The following is a 17,526-nucleotide window of genomic DNA, read 5'->3' as shown; positions in this document are numbered from 1 at the left end:
GGAGGGAATGGCCGGCAAGGATGTAGCTCAGTTGATAGAGCATGGCGTTTGCAACGCCAGGGTTGTGGGTTCGATTCCCACGGGGGGCCAGTATAAAAAAATATGTATTCACTAACTGTAAGTCGCTCTGGATAAGAGCGTCTGCTAAATGACTAAAATGTAAAATGTTAGAAGCACTGGAACCTTTCTTGACCTTTTACCCCGAATCTCAACTCTCTCAAAGTGCTCTGCAAGCTTCCTCTCGAAGTCAGTAAGGCCCCTCACAATGTCTGGATTCAGCTCCGTAAGATCCCTGGATGTGAAAGACTGAAGCTCCATTTTTGAAACTTCCCCTTCCCTCCTTCTGTTAAATAGTACTACCTGCGTCAAAGTCACTTTAGCAAGATTTCCAAAGCTTTTGCTGTTGGGTTCTTCCTCAAGGTCCTTCATACACTTAGCACGCTCAGTAGCAAGAAACGTGTGCAGCACCGACACATCCTCTGTAAAGGGTAAAACCTGTGGTTTATTCCATTTGGCTTGTTGAAGTGTACCCAATGCGGCAGCTGAAATGGACTCTGTCCACTTTTTCTGATGTAAAGTGGCAAATTGCTTTGCAGACTCTGCAACAGCAGGGCGATTTGCAATGATGGCATTGCATTGAATAATGCCTGCAACTTTGGCTAAACTGTGTCCCAATTTCAAAGCCAATGATGGGATTTTATACGAGTTGCTTTCGACATCATAACCAGCAACATATCTTACTGCCTGTATCACATGGGGAAAGTTACAGGGCATAACAAGGACTTCGGTGCTCTTCAAAGGTGTTATAGCCCTTGCCGTTATCAATAGTCTTGCCATCTCTCTAATTTTTTGCCGTATGTAGTCATTCCTTCTCTCATATGGTTTCCTGGAATTCAACAGTGACTCGCCGATACAAAGGAATTCAGTTTCACTCCTTACAACCGAGGAAACGTCATCCTGGTTCATTTCACAAGCAATCTTCCAAACAGTTTCCTTAACTGAGTCAGGTCTTGGTAAGTGCAGTTGAATCCGTTTTCGCCCAACTTGAGGCTCTCCCTCAACAGACTTTTTCGGGCAGTTTCTCACATGTCTCCATAGGGAATTTCTTGCATACAGTCCTTCGCAAAATTTGCAGTGACGGTAGTCATCAGATGGTTTTGCATTACTAGGTATTTTACAGGCAACCATCTCTCCAGTGCCACAGCTTGCCACTTCAGTATTATGGTCAAAGTTTCATCTCTTCTTAAGAGAGCGTAACAACTCTCTTCTTTTGCGGGATCCTTTATTAAAACTGAAAGCCATTGCAACATCAGGCTTTTCACTGTGGATGGATTCGAGGTGTCTTGCCAATTTATAATTGGCCTTTTTACAATAAAGACAAAATTGCTTCTTGTTGTACTTGCTTCCTTTTGCTGTTATTGACAAAGGTGTGACATTTATGGAGCTTTTCTGGTGTGATGTGTTCTCTGATGAATTGGCACTGCAGCTTATTACTGAAGTACAAGGATTGCTGCGCATCTTTGAATAACTTAATGTTCTTGGCTTCTCTGAACTGGTGGTACTATCCCCACTGTGTGCTGTAACATTCCCTAATGGTGTGTTCTCTGACAATTTGTGGTGGAGATTCTTTTCTGTGGTTTTATATTCCTTACTACAAGAACTTGTAGTACTTATAATAGAAGCATCCGAGGAATTGCCACATGAGACTGGAAGATAGTCTGCAGCATCCGAAGATTCATCAAGGTCTGAAGGAAAATGGAGAAAAAAAAGCATCTAATTCTGTCAATAACTTTATACATGTATTAATACCTAGGGTATCATACTCCCTACAGTACCATCACATTGTGCATAACACCTACATACTCACAGAAAAATGTATTCTAGTAAACTGATTGAAAGACCTCTGTCTCTCAGCTATCTCTTCTCATAACGATCCTCACAACGATCATGACGGCGCCTCAGATTTTGCAGATGGCGTTTTTTTCTAAGCTGTACAAATTTCTACAATGTTTCCTCACATCAAAAATACCACAATGTGTTAACAAAGAATATGAACTATTTTATCTAATGACAAGAATGCAGCTTTCTTACCTGCTTTGCAATAGGACACTGGAAGGGTACAATTCCACTGGACTTGCTTGCCTTGAATGAAATTATGAAGAACACAGTACCGTAACAGTAAATTAGGATATTATACATTATACTGTATGTGAAAATAATTTGGGTTAAGAAATTGACAATACTGTTTTATAGATGACATATAAATGAAAAAATGAATATGTGGATCTGGGGTTTTTAAGCAAGACTCTATAGAAATGGTTAAAACTGTACAATATCTGCTAACCAACAATATGAGGACCGTGTAACACACACACTCTACTCTGGTTGGGTCATACCATATCGGGACGTCATCTGAAACACATTTACGTCTTGAACAGCCTTAGTACCAAATGAGGACTTGACGACTGAACACATCTAGAGTCAAGGTTCCTGACTTTGAGTTATCCTTTTGTTGTCAAAGAAAGCTCACAACCTTAAAAGTAATGTAAATGGATCAACTGCCATATAAATTAAATCACGCAAATTGATAAGAAATATGTTAAATGGGCAAAAACATTGCCCCCAAAAATACAAAAACATAGGCATTAGAGAGAATAAAGATTAATTTTATGTTTTGAGGGGCGGTTAGTTCTGTCAAATGGTCGGGCTAATTTTGTTTACGTTATGATATCGAAACAAGTTATGGGAATGTTGATTTTGTGAACATTTTACACAAAAGGTTGGTTGTAATACAGTAAAAAGCCATTTAATTCATATTTTGGAATGAACTGAGACAACAATTTAATTTAAATAGAAAAGATCTACAATAAATGTGTAATAACCTGTTGGAAGGATGAAGTGGATCTCTGTCTCACTTCTGGGTCTGCTGAAGGTTGAGCTGGGATCTTGTCACTTGGTGTCTGCAACGAAATACAACAATAACATGTCAGAAATATTGTGTTTTATAATATAGATCATATCTATTTAGTAAACTAATGATCATATTAAAGTTCAGTCACAATATATTCCTACCACCTGTCTATCATAATCGCCTTTGGGTTGAGACTCATTGCTGAGGTCAAGGGCTGCATTGACCACAGATGTTAGGAAAGATAATTAATATATGGATCTGGGCTTTTTATGCAAGACTCTATAAAAATGGTTAAAACTGTACAATATCTGCTAACCAACAATATGAGGACCGTGTAACACACACACTCTACTCTGGTTGGGTCATACCATATCGGGACGTCATCTGAAACACATTTACGTCTTGAACAGCCTAATTACCAAATGAGGACTTGACGACTGAACACATCTGGAATCAAGGTTCCTGACTTTGAGTTATCCTTTTGTTGTCAAAGAAAGCTCACCACCTTAAAAGTAATGTAAATGTATCAACTGCCATATCAATTAAATCACGCAAATTGATAAGAAATATGTTAAATGGGCAAAAACATTGCCCCAAAAATACAAAAACATAGGCATTAGAGAGAATAAAGATTAATTTTATGTTTTGAGGGGCGAGTAGTTCTGTCAAATGGTCGGGCTAATTTTGTTTACACTATGATATCGAAACAAGTTATGGGAATGTTGATTTTGTGAACATTTTACACAAAAGGTTGGTTGTAATACAGTGAAAAGCCATGTAATTCATATTTTGGAATGAACTGAGACAACAATTTAATTTAAATAGAAAAGATCTACAATAAATATGTAATAACCTGTTGGAAGGATGAAGTGGATCTCTGTCTCACTTCTGGGTTTGCTGAAGGTTGAGCTGGGATCTTGTCACTTGGTGTCTGCAACGAAATACAACAATAACATGTCAGAAATATTGTGTTTTATAATATAGATCATATCTATTTAGTAAACTAATGATCATACTCAGTTCAGTCACAATATATTCCTACCACCTGTCTATCATAATCGCCTTTGGGGTGAGACTCATTGCTGAGGTCAAGGGCTGCATTGACCACAGATGTTAGGAAGAGACCCATGGGGCGGCGCACAATTGGTTCAGCGTCGTCCAGGGTAGGGGAGGGAATGACCGGCAGGGATGTAGCTCAATTGGTAGAGCATGGCGTTTGCAATGCCAGGATTGTGGGTTCGATTCCCATGGGGGGCCAGTATAAAAAAAATTATGTATGTACTCACTAACTGTAAGTCGCTCTGGATAAGAGCGTCTGCTAAATGACTAAAATGTAAATGTAATGTAAATGAAAGATAATTCATATGTGGATCTGGGCTTTTTATGTAAAACTCTATAAAAATTGTTAAAACTGTACAATATCTGCCAACCAACAATATGAGGACCGTGTAACACACACACTCTACTCTGGTTGGGTCATACCATATCGGGACGTCATCTGAAACACATTTACGTCTTGAACAGCCTTAGTACCAAATGAGGACATGACGACTGAACACATCTAGAGTCAAGGTTCCTGACTTTGAGTTATCCTTTTGTTGTCAAAGAAAGCTCACAACCTTAAAAGTAATGTAAATGGATCAACTGCAATATAAATTAAATCACGCAAATTGATAAGAAATATGTTAAATGGGCAAAAACATTGCCCCAAAAATACAAAAACATAGGCATTAGAAAGAATAAAGATTATTTTTATATTTTGAGGGGCGGTTAGTTCTGTCAAATGGTCGGGCTAATTTTGTTTACACTAAGATATCGAAACAAGTTATGGGAATGTTGATTTTGTGAACATTTTACACAAAAGGTTGGTTATAATACAGTAAAAAGCCATTTAATTCATATTTTGGAATGAACTGAGACAACAATTTAATTTAAATAGAAAAGATCTACAATAAATATGTAATAACCTGTTGGAAGGATGAAGTGGATCTCTGTCTCACTTCTGGGTTTGCTGAAGGTTGAGCTGGGATCTTGTCACTTGGTGTCTGCAACGAAATACAACAATAACATGTCAGAAATATTGTGTTTTATAATATAGATCATATCTATTTCGTAAACTAATGATCATACTCAGTTCGGTCACAATATATTCCTACCACCTGTCTATCATAATTGCCTTTGGGGTGAGACTCATTGCTGAGGTCAAGGGCTGCATTGACCACAGATGTTAGGAAAGATAATTCATATATGGATCTGGGCTTTTTATGTAAAACTCTATAAAAATTGTTAAAACTGTACAATATCTGCCAACCAACAATATGAGGACCGTGTAACACACACACTCTACTCTGGTTGGGTCATACCATATCGGGACGTAATCTGAAAGGCAATTACGTCTTGAACAGCCTAATTACCAAATGAGGACTTGACGACTGAACACATCTAGAGTCAAGGTTCCTGACTTTGAGTTATCATTTTGTTGTCAAAGAAAGCTCACAACCTTAAAAGTAATGTAAATGGATCGACTGCCATATCAATTAAATCACGCAAATTGATAAGAAATATGTTAAATGGGCAAAAACATTGCCCCAAAAATACAAAAACATAGGCATTAGAGAGAATAAAGATTAATTTTATATTTTGAGGGCGGTTAGTTCTGTCAAATCGTCGGGCTAATTTTGTTTATGCTAAGATATCGAAACAAGTTATGGGAATTTTGATATTGTGAACATTTTACACAAAAGGTTGGTTGTAATACAGTAAAAAGCCATGTCATTTATATATTGGAATGAACTGAGACAACAATTTAATTTAAATAGAAAAGATCTACAATAAATGTGTAATAACCTGTTGGAAGGATGAAGTGGATCTCTGTCTCACTTCTGGGTCTGCTGAAGGTTGAGCTGGGATCTTGTCACTTGGTGTCTGCAACGAAATACAACAATAACATGTCAGAAATATTGTGTTTTATAATATAGATCATATCTATTTAGTAAACTAATGATCATACTCAGTTCAGTCACAATATATTCCTACCACCTGTCTATCATAATCGCCTTTGGGGTGAGACTCATTGCTGAGGTCAAGGGCTGCATTGACCACAGATGTTAGGAAGAGACCCATGGGGCGGAGCACAATTGGTTCAGCGTCGTCCAGGGTAGGGGAGGGAATGACCGGCAGGGATGTAGCTCAATTGGTAGAGCATGGCGTTTGCAATGCCAGGATTGTGGGATCGATTCCCATGGGGGGCCAGTATAAAAAAAATTATGTATGTACTCACTAACTGTAAGTCGCTCTGGATAAGAGCGTCTGCTAAATGACTAAAATGTAAATGAAAGATAATTCATATGTGGATCTGGGCTTTTTATGTAAAACTCTATAAAAATTGTTAAAACTGTACAATATCTGCCAACCAACAATATGAGGACCGTGTAACACACACACTCTACTCTGGTTGGGTCATACCATATCGGGACGTCATCTGAAACACATTTACGTCTTGAACAGCCTTAGTACCAAATGAGGACATGACGACTGAACACATCTAGAGTCAAGGTTCCTGACTTTGAGTTATCCTTTTGTTGTCAAAGAAAGCTCACAACCTTAAAAGTAATGTAAATGGATCAACTGCAATATCAATTAAATCATGCAAATTGATAAGAAATATGTTAAATGGGCAAAAACATTGCCCCAAAAATACAAAAACATAGGCATTAGAAAGAATAAAGATTATTTTTATATTTTGAGGGGCGGTTAGTTCTGTCAAATGGTCGGGCTAATTTTGTTTACACTAAGATATCGAAACAAGTTATGGGAATGTTGATTTTGTGAACATTTTACACAAAAGGTTGGTTATAATACAGTAAAAAGCCATTTAATTCATATTTTGGAATGAACTGAGACAACAATTTAATTTAAATAGAAAAGATCTACAATAAATATGTAATAACCTGTTGGAAGGATGAAGTGGATCTCTGTCTCACTTCTGGGTTTGCTGAAGGTTGAGCTGGGATCTTGTCACTTGGTGTCTGCAACGAAATACAACAATAACATGTCAGAAATATTGTGTTTTATAATATAGATCATATCTATTTCGTAAACTAATGATCATACTCAGTTCGGTCACAATATATTCCTACCACCTGTCTATCATAATTGCCTTTGGGGTGAGACTCATTGCTGAGGTCAAGGGCTGCATTGACCACAGATGTTAGGAAAGATAATTCATATATGGATCTGGGCTTTTTATGTAAAACTCTATAAAAATTGTTAAAACTGTACAATATCTGCCAACCAACAATATGAGGACCGTGTAACACACACACTCTACTCTGGTTGGGTCATACCATATCGGGACGTAATCTGAAAGGCAATTACGTCTTGAACAGCCTAATTACCAAATGAGGACTTGACGACTGAACACATCTAGAGTCAAGGTTCCTGACTTTGAGTTATCATTTTGTTGTCAAAGAAAGCTCACAACCTTAAAAGTAATGTAAATGGATCGACTGCCATATAAATTAAATCACGCAAATTGATAAGAAATATGTTAAATGGGCAAAAACTTTGCCCCAAAAATACAAAAACATAGGCATTAGAGAGAAGAAAGATTAATTGTATATTTTGAGGGCGGTTTGTTTTGTCAAATGGTCGGGCTAATTTTGTTTACACTATGATATCGAAACAAGTTATGGGAATGTTGATTTTGTGAACATTTTACACAAAAGGTTGGTTGTAATACAGTAAAAAGCCATGTCATTTATATATTGGAATGAACTGACACAACAATTTAATTTAAATAGAAAAGATCTACAATAAATGTGTAATAACCTGTTGGAAGGATGAAGTGGATCTCTGTCTTACTTCTGGGTCTGCTGAAGGTTGAGCTGGGATCTTGTCACTTGGTGTCTGCAACGAAATACAACAATAACATGTCAGAAATATTGTGTTTTATAATATAGATCATATCTATTTCGTAAACTAATGATCATACTCAGTTCAGTCACAATATATTCCTACCACCTGTCTATCATAATCGCCTTTGGGGTGAGACTCATTGCTGAGGTCAAGGGCTGCATTGACCACAGATGTTAGGAAAGATAATTAATATATGAATCTGGGCTTTTTATGAAAGACTCTATAAAAATGGTTAAAACTGTACAATATCTGCTAACCAACAATATGAGGACCGTGTAACACACACACTCTACTCTGGTTGGGTCATACCATATCGGGACGTAATCTGAAACACATTTACATCTTGAACAGCCTAATTACCAAATGAGGACTTGACGACTGAACACATCTGGAATCAAGGTTCCTGACTTTGAGTTATCATTTTGTTGTCAAAGAAAGCTCACAACCTTAAAAGTAATGTAAATGGATCAACTGCCATATAAATTAAATCACTCAAATTGATAAGAAATATGTTAAATGTGCAAAAACATTGCCCCAAAAATACAAAAACATAGGCATTAGAGAGAATAAAGATTAATTTTATGTTTTGAGGGGTGGTTAGTTCTGTCAAATGGTCGGGCTAATTTTGTTTATGCTATGATATCGAAAGAAGTTATGGGAATTTTGATATTGTGAAAATTTTACACAAAAGGTTGGTTGTAATACAGTAAAAAGCCATGCCATTTATATATTGGAATGAACTGAGACAACAATTTAATTTAAATAGAAAAGATCTACAATAAATATGTAATAACCTGTTGGAAGGATGAAGTGGATCTCTGTCTCACTTCTGGGTCAGCTGAAGGTTGAGCTGGGATCTTGTCACTTGGTGTCTGCAACGAAATACAACAATAACATGTCAGAAATATTGTGTTTTATAATATAGATCATATCTATTTCGTAAACTAATGATCATACTCAGTTCGGTCACAATATATTCCTACCACCTGTCTATCATAATCGCCTTTGGGGTGAGACTCATTGCTGTGGTCAAGGGCTGCATTGACCACAGATGTTAGGAAAGATAATTCATATATGGATCTGGGCTTTTTATGTAAAACTCTATAAAAATTGTTAAAACTGTACAATATCTACCAACCAACAATATGAGGACCGTGTAACACACACACTCTACTCTGGTTGGGTCATACCATATCGGGACGTCATCTGAAAGACAATTATGTCTTGAACAGCCTAATTACCAAATGAGGACTTGACGACTGAACACATCTAGATTCAAGGTTACTGACTTTGAGTTATCATTTTGTTGTCAAAGAAAGCTCACAACCTTAAAAGTAATGTAAATGGATCAACTGACATATAAATTAAATCACGCAAATTGATAAGAAATATGTTAAATAGGCTAAACCATTGCCCCAAAAATACAAAAACATAGGCATTAGAGAGAATAAAGATTATTTTTATATTTTGAGGGGCGGTTAGTTCTGTCAAATGGTTGGGCTAATTTTGTTTATGCTATGATATCGAAACAAGTTATGGGAATTTTGATATTGTGAACATTTTACACAAAAGGTTGGTTGTAATACAGTAAAAAGCCATGTCATTTATATATTGGAATGAACTGACACAACAATTTAATTTAAATAGAAAAGATCTACAATAAATGTGTAATAACCTGTTGGAAGGATGAAGTGGATCTCTGTCTTACTTCTGGGTCTGCTGAAGGTTGAGCTGGGATCTTGTCACTTGGTGTCTGCAACGAAATACAACAATAACATGTCAGAAATATTGTGTTTTATAATATAGATCATATCTATTTCGTAAACTAATGATCATACTCAGTTCAGTCACAATATATTCCTACCACCTGTCTATCATAATCGCCTTTGGGGTGAGACTCATTGCTGAGGTCAAGGGCTGCATTGACCACAGATGTTAGGAAAGATAATTAATATATGAATCTGGGCTTTTTATGAAAGACTCTATAAAAATGGTTAAAACTGTACAATATCTGCTAACCAACAATATGAGGACCGTGTAACACACACACTCTACTCTGGTTGGGTCATACCATATCGGGACGTAATCTGAAGCACATTTACATCTTGAACAGCCTAATTACCAAATGAGGACTTGACGACTGAACACATCTGGAATCAAGGTTCCTGACTTTGAGTTATCATTTTGTTGTCAAAGAAAGCTCACAACCTTAAAAGTAATGTAAATGGATCAACTGACATATAAATTAAATCACGCAAATTGATAAGAAATATGTTAAATAGGCTAAACCATTGCCCCAAAAATACAAAAACATAGGCATTAGAGAGAATAAAGATTATTTTTATATTTTGAGGGGCGGTTAGTTCTGTCAAATGGTTGGGCTAATTTTGTTTATGCTATGATATCGAAACAAGTTATGGGAATTTTGATATTGTGAACATTTTACACAAAAGGTTGGTTGTAATACAGTAAAAAGCCATGTCATTTATATATTGGAATGAACTGACACAACAATTTAATTTAAATAGAAAAGATCTACAATAAATGTGTAATAACCTGTTGGAAGGATGAAGTGGATCTCTGTCTCACTTCTGGGTCTGCTGAAGGTTGAGCTGGGATCTTGTCACTTGGTGTCTGCAACGAAATACAACAATAACATGTCAGAAATATTGTGTTTTATAATATAGATCATATCTATTTAGTAAACTAATGATCATATTCAGTTCAGTCACAATATATTCCAACCACCTGTCAATCATAATCGCCTTTGGGGTGAGACTCATTGCTGAGTTCAAGGGCTGCATTGACCACATATGTTAGGAAAGATAATTAATATATAGATCTGGGCTTTTTATGCAAGACTCTATAAAAATGGTTAAAACTGTACAATATCTGCCAACCAACAATATGAGGACCGTGTAACACACACACTCTACTCTGGTTGGGTCATACCATATCGGGACGTCATCTGAAACACATTTACGTCTTGAACAGCCTTAGTACCAAATGAGGACTTGACGACTGAACACATCTAGAGTCAAGGTTCCTGACTTTGAGTTATCCTTTTGTTGTCAAAGAACGCTCACAAGCTTAAAAGTAATTACATTTACATTTAACATTTAGTCATTTAGCAGACGCTCTTATCCAGAGCGACTTACAGTCAGTGAGTACATACATAATTTTTCATTCATACTGGCCCCCTGTGGGAATCAAACCCACAACCCTGGCGTTGCAAACGCCATGCTCCACCAACTGAGCTACATCCCTGCCGGCCATTCCCTCCCCTACCCTGGACGACGCTAAGCCAATTGTGTGCCGCCCCATGGGTCCCCATGGGTCCCCATGGGTAATGTAAATGGATCAACTGCCATATAAATTAAATCACGCAAATTGATAAGAAATATGTTAAAATGGGCAAAAACATTGCCCCAAAAACACAAAAACATAGGCATTAGAGAGAATAAAGATTCATTTTATGTTTTGAGGGACGGTTAGTTCTGTCAAATGGTCGGGCTAATTTTGTTTACACTATGATATCGAAACAAGTTATGGGAATGTTGATTTTGTGAACATCTTACACAAAAGGTTGGTTGTAATACAGTAAAAAGCCATTTAATTCATATATAGGAATGAACTGAGACATCAATTTAATTTAAATAGAAAAGATGTACAATAAATGTGTAATAACCTGTTGGAAGGATGAAGTGGATCTCTGTCTCACTTCTGGGTCTGCTGAAGGTTGAGCTGGGATCTTGTCACTTGGTGTCTGCAACGAAACACAACAAGAAATATTCTGTATTATACTCTATTTAATCAGTGTATACAGTTGAAGTTGGTAGTTTACATACACTTAGGTTGGAGTCATTATAACTCGTTTTTCAACCACTCCACAAATTTCTTGTTAACAAACTATAGTTTTGGCAAGTTGGTTAGGACATCTACTTTGTGCATGATACAAGTAATTTTTTCAACAATTGTTTACAGACAGATTTTTTCACTTATAATTCACTGTATCACAATTCCAGTGGGTCAGAAGTTTACATACACTAAGTTGACTGTGCCTTTAAACAGCTTGGAAAATTCCAGAAAATGATGTCATGGCTTTAGAAGCTTCTGATAGGTTAATTGACATCATTTGAGTCAATTGGAGAGGTGTACCTGTGGATCTATTTCAAGGCCTACCTTCAAACTCAGTGCCTCTTTGCTTGACATCATGGGAAAATCAAAAGAAATCAGCCAAGACCTCAGAAAAAAATTTGTAGACCTCCACAAGTCTGGTTCATCCTTGGGAGCAATTTCCAAACGCCTGAAGGTACCACGTTCATCTCTACAAACAATAGTACGCAAGTATAAACACCATGGGACCACGAAGCCGTCATACCGCTCAGGAAGGAGACGCGTTCTGTCTCCTAGAGATGAATGTACTTTGGTGCGAAAGGTGCAAATCAATCCCAGAACAACAGCAAAGGACCTTGTGATGATGCTGGAGGAAACAGGTACAAAAGTATCTATATCCACAGTAAAACAAGTCCTATATCGACATAACCTGAAAGGCCGCTCAGCAAGGAAGAAGCCACTGCTTCAAAACCGCCATAAAAAAGCCAGACTGTGGTTTGCAACTGCACATGGGGACAAGGATCGTACTTTTTGGAGAAATGTCCTCTGGTCTGATGAAACAAAAATAGAACTGTTTGGCCTTAATGACCATCAATATGTTTGGAGGAAAAAGGGGGTAGGCTTGCAAGCCGAAGAACACCATCCCAACCGTGAAGCACGGGGGTGGCAGCATCATGCTGTGGGGTTGTTTTGCTGCAGGAGGGACTGGTGCGCTTAACAAAATAGATGGCATCATGAGGAAGGAAAATTATGTGGATATATTGAAGCAACATCTCAAGACATCAGTCAGGAAGTTAAAGCTTGGTTGAAAATGGGTCTTCCAAATGGACAATGACCCCAAGCATACTTCCAAAGTTGTGGCAAAATGGCTTAAGGACAACAAAGTCAAGGTTTTGGAGTGGCCATCAAAAAGCCCTGACCTCAATCCTATAGAAAATGTGTGGGCAGAACTGAAAAAGCGTGTGCGAGCAAGGAGGCCTACAAACCTGACTCAGTTACACCAGCTCTGTCAGGAGGAATCGGCCAAAATTCACCCAACTTATTGTGGGAAGCTTGTGGAAGGCTACCCGAAACGTTTGACCCAAGTTAAACAATTTAAAGGCAATGCTACCAAATACTAATTGTGTATGTGTATGTAAACTTCTGACCCACTGGGAATGTGATGAAATAAATAAAAGCTTAAATAAATAATTCTCTCTATTATTATTCTGACATTTCACATTCTTAAAATAAAGTGGTGATCCTAACTGACCTAAAACAGGGAATTTTTACTTGGATTAAATGTCAGGAATTGTGAAAAACTGAGTTTAAATGTATTTGGCTAAGGTGTATGTAAACTTCCGACTTCAACTGTATATATATACAGTGGGGAAAAAAAGTATTTAGTCAGCCACCAATTGTGCAAGTTCTCCCACTTAAAAAGATGGGAGAGGCCTGTCATTTTCATCATAGGTACACGTCAACGATGACAGACAAAATGAGAAATAAAATTCCAGAAAATCACATTGAATGATTTTTAATGAATTTATTTGCAAATTATGGTGGAAAATAAGTATTTGGTCAATAACAAAAGTTTCTCAATACTTTGTTATGTACCCTTTGTTGGCAATGACACAGGTCAAACGTTTTCTGTAAGTCTTCACAAGGTTTTCACACACTGTTGCTGGTATTTTGGCCCATTCCTCCATGCAGATCTCCTCTAGAGCAGTGATGTTTTGGGGCTGTCGCTGGGCAACAAGGACTTTCAACTCCCTCCAAAGATTTTCTATGGGGTTAAGATCTGGAGACTGGCTAGGCCACTCCAGGACCTTGAAATGCTTCTTACGAAGCCACTCCTTCGTTGCCCGGGCGGTGTGTTTGGGATCATTGTCATGCTGAAAGTCCCAGCCACGTTTCATCTTCAATGCCCTTGCTGATGGAAGGAGGTTTTCACTCCAAATCTCACGATACATGGCCCCATTCATTCTTTCCTTTACACGGATCTGTCGTCCTGGTCCCTTTGCAGAAAAACAGCCCCAAAGCATGATGTTTCCACCCCCCATGCTTCACAGTAGGTATGGTGCAACTCAGCATTCTTTGTCCTCCAATCACGACGAGTTGAGTTTTTACCTAAAAGTTCTATTTTGGTTTCATCTGACCATATGACATTCTCCCAATCCTCTTCTGGATCATCCAAATGCACTCTAGCAAACTTCAGACGGGCCTGGACATGTACTGGCTTAAGCAGGGGGACACGTCTTGCACTGCAGGATTTGAGTCCCTGGCGGCGTAGTGTGTTACTGATGGTAGGCTTTGTTACTTTGGTCCCAGCTCTCTGCAGGTCATTCACTAGGTCCCCCCCCGTGTGGTTCTGGGATTTTTGCTCACCATTCTTGTGATCATTTTGACCCCACGGGGTGAGAACTTGCGTGGAGCCCCAGATCGAGGGAGATTATCAGTGGTCTTGTATGTCTTCCATTTCCTAATAATTGCTCCCACAGTTGATTTCTTCAAACCAAGCTGCTTACCTATTGCAGATTCAGTCTTCCCAGCCTGGTGCAGGTCTACAATTTTGTTTCTGGTGTTCTTTGACAGCTCTTTGGTCTTGGCCATAGTGGAGTTTGGAGTGTGACTGTTTGAGGTTGTGGACAGGTGTCCTTTATACTGATAACAAGTTCAAACAGGTGCCATTAATACAGGTAACGAGTGGAGGACAGAGGAGCCTCTTAAAGAAGAAGTTACAGGTCTGTGAAAGCAGAAATCTTGCTTGTTTGTAGGTGACCAAATACTTATTTTCCACCATCATTTGCAAATAAATTCATAAAAAATCCTAGAATGTGATTTTCTGGATTTGTTTTTCTCAATTTGTCTGTCATAGTTGACGTGTACCTATGATGAAAATTACAGGCCTCTCTCATCTTTTTAAGTGGGAGAACTTGCACAATTGGTGGCTGACTAAATACATTTTTTCCCCACTGTATAAAGCGGTGACAACATACATGCAAGAAGGGACATGTATTTATATATTTTATAATTCTTTGACAGATCCTATACATTATAATATATCAAAGCAGATTTACTTACCAGAGCACGTCATGGCCACTGAGATTATCCATAATCATAGGTTATTTCACTCTCTGCTTGGATGTTTTCAATAGCAAACAAGCAAAGATGAGGTTTACATTGGACTATCATCTTTTTCATTTAGCAATTTGGGGACCTGTGGGCATCATTTACCAGCCTCCCCAGTGAACCATCTTCGCAGGATGCATCTATGCTAAAATTGAAGAAGGAAACAGATTTACGTTTTCTCCACAAAACATATAAACATATAGAGATTAACTGATGTCTTATAGGGTTTTACTTACCACCATGAGCCATTGTTCCATTCAAAATCAAACAAGAAAGCATTTTGCTTTTCCGTATACTTCCCTGCCTCTTGTCCCGTTCATATTGCGATATAAACTCCCCACGGTACTCGAGGACAAATGATCCCTTTTCAATTGGTGCTGAGGCAAATACACCACGTGCTGATGTAACAAAGTTAAGAACTTAGTATCAAGTAATACAGTTCAAATTAGGTTAATGAATTGCAGTTTATCAGACCCATTTAGCCTGCTTATCAATGTGTATGATTTAATATTTAGGGGAAATATCCATTGCAGGGGTGCAAACTGGTAAGGACCCAAAAAGGTGTCAACATTCAAAATACATTTTGTCTGAAAACTATGAAATCACGAGGAGACGTATTTTATGTTGGATTTAATGACAGATCTACAGCTAAAAACGGAAAAGCCGAAACAATGGCGTTAAAGCAAAAAGAGATGTGATCCCAGGTAAGGTTCCAGCAGTTATCACCGCTAGACCTGCAGTGACTTACATTTACATTTTAGTCATTTAGCAGACGCTCTTATCCAGAGCGACTTACAGTTAGTGAATACATATATATATTTTTTATACTGGCCCCCCGTGGGAATCGAACCCACAACCCTGGCGTTGCAAACGCCATGCTCTATCAACTGAGCTACATCCCTACCGGCCATTCCCTCCCCTACCCTGGACGAAGCTGGGCCAATTGTGCGCCGCCCATGAGTCTCCCGGTCGCGGCCGGCTGCGACAGAGCCTGGATACGAACCAGGATCTAGTGGCACAGTTAGCACTGCGATGCACCGACTTGCACCGCTGAGTCTGCCTTTGACTCCCCGCTTTAGACCGCTTTATTGCAGACTTTGTATTTAAGGACATTAGCGTACACAAAAAAGTCCCAAATCACACAGGCAGGGATTACGCACCCACTCGTGTTGTGAACATGATTCTCTGTCTGTAGGTCTACTCGGCGGTGCATTTTCGCTGTTAACTTGAATGGTGCCGTATTTGTTCTACGCGCTGATACGCATCATTCACATGTATTGTACATTTTTATCATTTAAATGCTTCTACATTCCGTTTATTGATGGGGTTGTTATGATCAAATGTTTAAAAAAAAAATTGAATTTAAATCACATTACCGGCTTTCACACATAGCACGAACGGTCTGCCCGACTGGCCAAGGAAATTACCACCAATATCACACATTCTAATAGAAGTTGGGAGGTGTAGTTCATAAATCTTGAATATTTTTCCCCATCCCCCAACTGCTTGCAAAAGAATCACAACATAACTTCTGAAATTGGATGTTAAAGCCGTATGTGTCTAATGCAGCGGTACGCAGTGATTTTTTTCACTTGTGTAAGAATTGAATGTGTTTCAAATGACATCCCAATATGGTATGACCCAATAAGTGTAGCGTGTGTGTATAACATACCTTTATAGTCATTGATCCATTTGACTTTATAACAAGGCTTGTCACTTCCAGAAATAATAAAATGAATAGCCTCAGCCTCAGGACTAAGTCTGGCTCTTCGTTTTGACATGCTCTTCAATTGCCCATGTGCTCCTCAACTAGAAAACATCTACATTGGATGACAAAAAGTCAGCGAGACAAATACAGAAAAGACTAATACTTGATTTGAATTGAATAAGGATATATCAAATGGTATTAGTCTGCCTTTAGTCATATCGTGCTCATGTTCTTACTAATGCAGTATCCGGTTAGCTTATTAGGCTAACCGATCAGTGCAAACCTTATGCAACTGCAATCACAATAGCAATCTTTTCACAGTAAGCACAGTAAGCAATCTTAACACCTTCAAAGATATATACTGTTATAAAAGTATAGTACTGTAAACTCTACAAATAACATTATCTGAACTGAACAACCAATATCATCACTTTGGCTTTAAATGGAAAAACATGATAGTGCTAAGTAACATTTACATTTACATTTACATTTTAGTCATTTAGCAGACGCTCTTATCCAGAGCGACTTACAGGAGCAATTAGGGTTAAGTGCCTTGCTCAAGGGCACATTTACATCATTTAGCAGACGCTCTTATCCAGAGCGACTTACAAATTTGTGCATTCACCCTATAGCCAGTGGGATAACCACTTTACAATTTTTTTAATTTTTTTTATTTTTTTTTAGCTAGCTAGCTTCGTGCTACACCCGGCACCACCGAAAACAATGCTAACCTACAATAACTACCCACAACAGCCCACGATGC

General features: G+C 38.1%; 1 long non-coding RNA gene across 1 annotated transcript; it reads right to left on the bottom strand.

Annotated features, from left to right (window-relative positions):
* Positions 1 to 11,554: 11,554 nt before the first annotated feature.
* On the bottom strand, positions 11,555 to 15,356 carry LOC123481943. The gene is made up of 3 exons (XR_006657446.1): positions 15,292 to 15,356; positions 15,008 to 15,200; positions 11,555 to 11,594 (listed from the first exon to the last, which is right to left on the bottom strand). It is a non-coding gene; the product is annotated as an uncharacterized LOC123481943 (long non-coding RNA).
* Between the last annotated feature and the right edge of the window lie 2,170 nt (positions 15,357 to 17,526).

The sequence above is a fragment of the Coregonus clupeaformis genome, chromosome 26 (assembly GCF_020615455.1).
Source record: "Coregonus clupeaformis isolate EN_2021a chromosome 26, ASM2061545v1, whole genome shotgun sequence".
In the NCBI taxonomy this organism is placed as follows: Eukaryota; Metazoa; Chordata; class Actinopteri; order Salmoniformes; family Salmonidae; genus Coregonus; species Coregonus clupeaformis.
This window is presented reverse-complemented; position numbering and strand designations above follow the sequence as displayed.